Here is a 7,788-nt window from a genome sequence, read left to right as displayed (position 1 = left end):
ACTCCCTTTTTAACGCTTATTCTTTTTTTAATGTCATCTATAGTACTTTCAATACCTGTTTTAATTCTATTCTCTTATTTTTTTATGACTATAATGGATCAATAAACGTGGGGCTCGAAATAATTGTTACATTTATGGTGACCAAACGTTTGAGACCCACTGACGATAACACTGAAGTCCCTCTAGCTCACTGACTCTCTCATTCTGACGAGAACTTCACTTTGCGTGTGTTGAAAAAACTCTTATATCCGTGCGTAGCTCCTAGCACCCAGAAGCTACAACACACGATCTCCGGTACGGTGCGCTCCTCACTCGCGACAGCACACAAAATGCTCGTCCACACACACACACAGAGCCAAAACTTTAATGAAACGAGACCCAGACGTAATAGTACTGTATATATATTTTTCGAATCAACATAATTTTTAAAACATTTTTTTTTTTTTTTTTTATGCGTTTTTTTTTTTTTATACACCATTCTTTCCTCCTGGTCTCTCGCGCCCCCTGGTCATGCCTCTGCGCCCCCTGGGGGGCGCGCCCCCACTTTGAGAACCACACGTGATCTAACCAAGGGACCGCGCGCAGCGCATGTTCATGTGACGTGCTTCAGTACTACATGATTTTTACCTTTACCCATGATGCACAATAGACGGATTATATGAATTATATTTGTCGAATACTTTCGGGACGTTTCGTCTCTCCAAAAGTCTGGGCCACTCTGGCTTCACCCACTCGAACCAACTCTCATAGGAAATGAACGAGCCGCCTCCACGGTATATCAGTTCTTATTATAACATTCCATGCTAAAGCCACGTTTACACAGAGACGAAACGAGTTGTTATCTGCCTACAGTTCTCCCATTCGTAAGGGACGGCTCGTCCATCACGAGGCCGAACGAACCGGCGGAAACGGGGAGCCCTCTAAACGATAATGGCTCCCAAGGTGGGTAGATCTGCGGACGAAACGCTCTGGGGGGCCAAACGGCTGTGTGTACGTCCTATACGATAATTTCCTGATAACGACGACGCCATAGCCCCGCCTCTCCCGTTCACCCCCACGTCATTGCTGATGTGTTTTCACCAACAACCTCTGCTGCTCACTGCTGTAGCATGTTCAGTAGCTACTGTCTGCTACTGACCATGCTACAGATGTTAGTGCAAAATCTACAGCTCCTCTACCACAACCATCAACAACAAGTGGACATGGAGAACTACATGATGCTAAATCCACCGCGGAGAATAAACAGAAGGGCAACCAGGCAACCATGCTCAGGGGGTTTTCTTCGCTGCTTTTGGTGTATTTTGTGGCGCCACTTACAGGCCCGGCATATGTACTACAGCGCCCCCAGCGGGTCGAGCGGTCTCGTGTGGACGGACACGTTTCTTTAGCCGATACCGTGTGGACGGAAGACTTTTTTGATATCGACTAAGGTTCGTTTTCGTTATCTTATCCGTGCAGACGTGGCCTTAATGTGGAGAAAGAGATTTATCCTCCTGAAGGGGAAATTAAACAAATGCTTAATGTACATAATATGTTTACATGATTTTGTTGTGCAATAAAACAACCAGAGAAGCAATCTGCAAGGAAATATAGCACACCGTGTCCTCATGCTCCTGTTTCACCTGCTTAATACAGGTATCATCACTGCTACTGTGGTCATATCGGGGACCCCTAACATTTACAAAAGATGTGAAGGGGGTCATGTATTTTGTCTGGGTTCTGGGTTCCTGCAGTTTTTTGAACAGACAGTACACACGTTCAGAGGATGAAGCTGTTAACGTGCTTCTACCATAAACTGGCTGTAGCCCACAAACTGAAATAGAATGATCAAGTTATAGTAAATAATAACAAACTCCAGTGTTATAATTCCATACTCATAAATAAAAGTCTGTAGTTTCAATAAATTCTAAATCGCCAGTAAAGTCTACGACCATATTTCGGAAGGATATGCTACATATTAACTTTCTATTTTATGCATTTTAGTTCTTCATTAACATTCCTTAATTAACACTTCACTTTCCACTAACATACATTCACTGTCGATTGTTATTTTTTAATATTCTTTGCGGAATTTGGCCGAGTAAAATGTCCTCTTGGGTTGCCGTACAGCCAATGCGTGACGTCATTGGTAAGCGTAACGGACCCCGAATAGATCTGGTAGGCCGAACACATCTGGTACCTACACCGGCAAAAGAAATGTCTAACGGAAACTCTGAGCGGGACATATTTATTTAGCTGTAGTAGGCAAAACAAATCACTGTGATTGGCCGTTGAATCAGTGAAGGGGAAGAGAAACAGACGGCAGTGAGAGTGGTGTAAAAAAGTAATTCAGCAAACGCTTCTTTATTTTAACATGTGTATGTTAACTACGGCTAGATGAATACAGATTACGGCCGCCTGCTGTTAATGAGAGTCATCTCCTCTCTACCGGCGCAGAGCGGACATGATGGTTGGCTGTTTGCTGTAGTCTTTGTGTTCAAGTTGAACTTTTGGGCCACAGAGGGCGACACGACAGCCTGCTCTGTTCTTTGACGCTGGTTTGTCTGTCAGGGCCTTAAGCAGTACAGGGAAGGGGGGTGGAGGGTTGCCTTGGAGACAGGCGGGGCTGGTGAGGCTTCAGTCAGGCCAGGTGAGCAGCAGTAGGGGCGGTGGCGTGCTTACCTGAGGCCAGGCCCCCCTCTGCTCTGCCCTTCATCCCTCCTCAGAACTAGACCTACACATCCTCCTAAAAGCCTAAAAAAGACCACCATTAAAAAGTAAAAAAACCTGACCATCCCTCCTCCTCCTCCTCCTCCTCCTCCTCCTCCTCCTCCTCCTCCTGGGCCTGAGCTGCCCAGGGCCTCCCCAGCGAAGGAGGGCCGCTCCCCCCTGTGGGGCTTGGGCCTGAAGGGGAAGTCTTTGTCTTTACCTTTGGAGCCTTTGGGCCGGCCTGCTGTCTTCTTCTTGGACTTGCCGTCGCCCTTCACTCCCAGCAGGGGGTGCACCTCTGAGGAGAGAGAGGACAGACTCGGGTCAAAGTTCCGATTTTCACAATAAGACAGACATTTTAAAATGAGGATACGTTTTGTACAGTTCAGACGGCGCCCCGAGAAGCAATTTCCTGTATCTGTGTAACATTTGTTTTACCACTGCCTGAGGGCATTCCTGTTTATAGTATAGGTCATTGTGTTATTTTGAGAACGATTCATATAGAATCTGGAAACTTGTGTTTTTTTACTTTCTAGGATCACACTGAACACAAAACAACCTGTTTCCATTTTTTTCATTTGTGGCCAGTGGAAAAATACAAGATGGCAACATATATGGAAAAATCTAAAAATCGTCACGTTTGAACTTTTTTGCTCCATAGATGTATACCTATGAGCTTATCAACAGACAGATTCTGCCAATAACTGCTGAGATATTACGTTATGGATCAAAGCAGTGAACTGACAGATCAGAAAGTTAAAAAATACCAGGATCTAATGGGCCAATAGAGTATCAGACTTGCGTTTCCCTTAAACCACGCATCCATGCCAAAACAAAATACAAGACCGGTCTGGACTCAGTCAGATTAATGAAGAGCGAAATTAGCTCTGGATTCAGCGATAGCATGTTTGAAAACTTAATGACCAAATTATTTATTTAATAGCTCAAATGTTTGATTTAGGGAAGCTTGATTTAGGGCAGCTTTGGCATGGCTGTTGCTTAGCCATAGGGCGTCCACCAATCAGAGNCCGTCAACAGGACTCCATTCTTGAAGGACATCTTTGATTCCGGCGGAGAACTTTCGAGCAGCGTTGTGGTTGATGGAACCCACTCGTTCACTCTGAAGTCCCTCGTCTGTCGGAAACACCGAAAAGTACGACCCACCGTAACCCTCCCGCACACATGCCAGGGACCATAGAACACTTCAGATAAATACTTACCAGACCCACTAGAAATCCCCAGGACAACTCGAAACCTAACCACACGAAGGAGTGGGAGAAAGCTCGAGCCGCCATGACACACCTGCCTGCGACCACTTACACCCCTGACGAATGTAAGATGCTCCGATATAGTCGTAGGTCTAATAGGTGTTGGCGGACTTGATCGGTAAAACAAGCGTAATTTATGCAGTCGTTGAAGTTTAGACGATGACGACGACCTACGCTAAATAACTTGACGCCCTATGAGACACATTCTTGTAGTGTGGTATCCCCCTTATGCAACCGAGCAATCTCCGCGGGCCGCAAGGACCGAGATGGGTAAAAAAGACATCCAATGAACGTTGATGCAACACAGCCTCCTCCGGCAACCTCCCATGAACAACCGTCAACTTTGTGACCCCTCTTGCTCACGTTCCTTCCAAAAATAGATCCGAAAACCTCTTGGACACCGATCGCTGGATCGGCTCAGTGGAGATTGCTCGAGAGTCAAGCGAATCGCCCCGTAAACTTTCGTTTTTCACTCTGAACGCAGATAGCTAGTCCAGGGTAAACTGGGCTCTACTTGTAAACTGCACATCATTGGTGACAACCCTTTCTCCCTCTAAGGGTAACAGACCGTTACTACCTATAACAACAACACAGGCGCCCGGCGGGGCGGAGGGTCGATGAATCGTCTTTACCACCGAGTGCTCCCTTTATCCAGACTTCGCACAGCCCTCCCCTGCGCTACAGTAGTAACCCCTTTTTCCGGAAGTCCAAAAGGAGAAGAGACCTTAGGCAGCAAGGCTACGACTTAATCCGCGCCGATATTTACTCGGGTTACCTCACTCCCTCCCTTTCCTGTACTAAAAGCAAACGATAATTGACCAGCCCCTTCCAGCACACCCACACACACACACACACAAACACACACACACACCACCGGTACACACCACACACACACACACAACCACCACAACACACACACTTGGATACAACACGAAACATAGCAGGGAGCAGGGCACCTATCCCCAGGCCAAGACAAAAGCGCTACTTACCCTGATCGACATGAAGCCATCTGATCCCGATACAATGATGACAGCCATAGGCCAGAGTACATTAGCACACATCTGAAACTGGTCAGAATTTCAGTGTGCTGACATGTGACCAGCAGCTCTACCGGGTTGCAGTGCAAGTGTTATAGTACAGGTCATTGTGTTATTTTGTGAACGATTCATATAGAATCTGGAAACTTGTGTTTTTTTACTTTCTAGGATCACACTGAACACAAAACAACCTGTTTCCATTTTTTTCATTTGTGGCCAGTGGAAAAATACAAGATGGCAACATATATGGAAAAATCTAAAAATCGTCACGTTTGAACTTTTTTGCTCCATAGATGTATACCTATGAGCTTATCAACAGACAGATTCTGCCAATAACTGCTGAGATATTACGTTATGGATCAAAGCAGTGAACTGACAGATCAGAAAGTTAAAAAATACCAGGATCTATGGGCCAATAGAGTATCAGACTTGCGTTTCCCTTAAACCACGCATCCATGCCAAAACAAAATACAAGACCGGTCTGGACTCAGTCAGATTAATGAAGAGCGAAATTAGCTCTGGATTCAGCGATAGCATGTTTGAAAACTTAATGACCAAATTATTTATTTAATAGCTCAAATGTTTGATTTAGGGAAGCTTGATTTAGGGCAGCTTTGGCATGGCTGTTGCTTAGCCATAGGGCGTCCACCAATCAGAGAGTCACTGGATTGATCTCTAGCCTCTGGAGTCAACATGTTGAAGTTTTCTTGGGGAGATAATTACTCCAAAAGGCCCCTGTAGACATGGCTGCCTTATTGAAGTGTAAGTTGCTTTGGATAAAAGAGTCAGCTAAAAGAAAATCATACGCTGATTTATAGAACGATCATTCCACTGTTTTTCCACAAATAAATTTAACTTTAACGCCCGGCTAATTGCCTTAGACCCCGTTGTTGTATCTTGTTACTCATGTTGTGTTTTACTCTCTCACCGTCACTGGGCACCCCCTGCAGTTCAATGGTGGTGGTGCGCGCCTTCTTCTTGGCTGGGCCTTCAGATGACGGTTGTCGTTGCTTCTTGTCGCCGGCAGTCAGCGTCTCCTCCGGGGCCCCGGTCTGAGCCGCAGACTCCGGCGGGGGGCCGAAGGGGTTTTCCTCAGGGTCCTCCACCTCAGGGGCAATGGGCAGGTACAGCAGAGCCTTATAGTCCTCCAGCTCCTCATCACTGCAGTACACAAACACACAAACTCATGAAGATCTGAACACAAGAGCGATTCACAGGCCAACTTTACAGTTATAAAACTTAAGACTAAAATGTGCAGTTTAATGTTACTAATTACATATACTCAAGTACTGTACTAGTGTACAAAGAAGTTGTTAAGTATTTTATTCAAATGCCTCTTTCTCCTTCACTACATCTCAGTGTATCTCAATTATTTCTCTCCAAGTAAAATACAGGGGAAAGGGAGAAAGTAATATTTACTCCACTTTCTTTGTCTTACAACTTTGGTTAGTTTTTTATTAGTTAGGTTTTTATAATGCAAAACATACGAAGAACAACAACGACTATTAGTCCATGGAAAATGGTGTGTTCTGGGCTTTATATATACAGTCTATGGTTCTGGGTTATTGTGACGCCATTTTTGATATGTTCAATCCATTTCTTAGATGAAAAAATAAATAGCAGATTCATCCATAATGAAATAAATAATTGATTAATACATAATACAAATAATTAACTAACCCTGCTATTGTATTATTATTATTATTATTATTAATAATATTATTTTGTATTATAAACTAATCTAATTATATAACAATGTAACAGTCATGGGTGAAAATGTTGTGCTTTGAGAACTTTAACTTAAACTAAATGTTCCTGATTATACTTGCATACGTAAAAGTATGCAAGTATAATCAGGAACATTTAGTTTAAGTTAAACGTTTAAGTAACAGATTAAATCAGGGGCTTTACTAACAGAAAATGTTCACTGTGTGGTAATACAACTTAAAGGTCCTCTGTTATACTCTTTTTCATCAATATATTATAGGTCTCGGATATATACAAAACATGTCTCTGAAGTGTTGGCTCGAAATACCAAACAGATCATTGTAGCATCCCATAATCCCCTCTGTTTTAAAAGTGCTGATTCTCTGTCTGTTGCTTTATGGTGCTCTGGGAGAAGATTCAGGTGATGAGGTGGGGGGGGGTTACCTTGGTTGGTTTTTGGCTAATGTTTACACAAGCCAAAAATTGTTATGATATCATAAAGTGGCCAAAATCTGATCAGCCCATTTTCAGACAGGTTTTTATTTAAATGGATCAGGACAAAAGAGAGAGAATCTTTTTTCCTGAAACTTTCAGAATCTCTTTACACATGTTGATGTATAAAAGACACGAAAAACTGGATTTTGCATAATAGGTCCCCTTAAAGGAGGTGTCTCAGACTCCAGGCCCACAGTTTCTCATGGCCCCTTTGTTGATATCATGTAAGTGTTAATCTGGCCCGCGCGTTTACGTTTGTGCTTTATATTTCAATTTTATTTTTCCCGCTGCCGGCAGGGAACTGATGCGCGGAGTTCCCTCGCCCCTCCCCCCTCCGAGGGAACTCCGCCACACGTCAATCAAATGCGCGCAGCGGAATCAATCCAGAGTGATCCAAGAGTGGAAGCAAAATATATCGCCATGTCTTCATCAAAACTTTCAGGGAAAATAAAAATCGATGATGACCACAGAACATTTCAGGAGAAGTGGGAGACTGAATATTTTTTTGTTGAGTACAGGGGAAACGCAACGTGCCTTATATGCACAGAGAAAATCGCTGAAAATCGAGTATAACGTCAAACGTCACTACTCAA

The 7,788-nt window shown here is 43.8% G+C and overlaps 1 long non-coding RNA gene across 1 annotated transcript in view; it reads right to left on the bottom strand.

Moving 5' to 3' along the window:
• LOC104941704 (uncharacterized) overlaps window positions 1-6,197 on the bottom strand; it is a 13,123-nt gene extending 6,926 nt beyond the window's left edge. The window contains exons 1-2 of the long non-coding RNA XR_797926.1: window positions 5,922-6,197; window positions 2,909-2,986 (exon numbers count right to left, since the gene is read on the bottom strand). This is a non-coding gene — a long non-coding RNA (uncharacterized lncRNA). The remainder of the gene's footprint in view (window positions 1-2,908; window positions 2,987-5,921) is intronic.
• Between the last annotated feature and the right edge of the window lie 1,591 nt (window positions 6,198-7,788).

Source organism: Notothenia coriiceps, unplaced genomic scaffold, assembly GCF_000735185.1.
Source record: "Notothenia coriiceps isolate Sejong01 unplaced genomic scaffold, NC01 NC01_scaffold00000321, whole genome shotgun sequence".
In the NCBI taxonomy this organism is placed as follows: Eukaryota; Metazoa; Chordata; class Actinopteri; order Perciformes; family Nototheniidae; genus Notothenia; species Notothenia coriiceps.
Note: the sequence above shows the minus strand (reverse complement) of the source record. Positions and strands in the feature narration are given on the sequence as shown.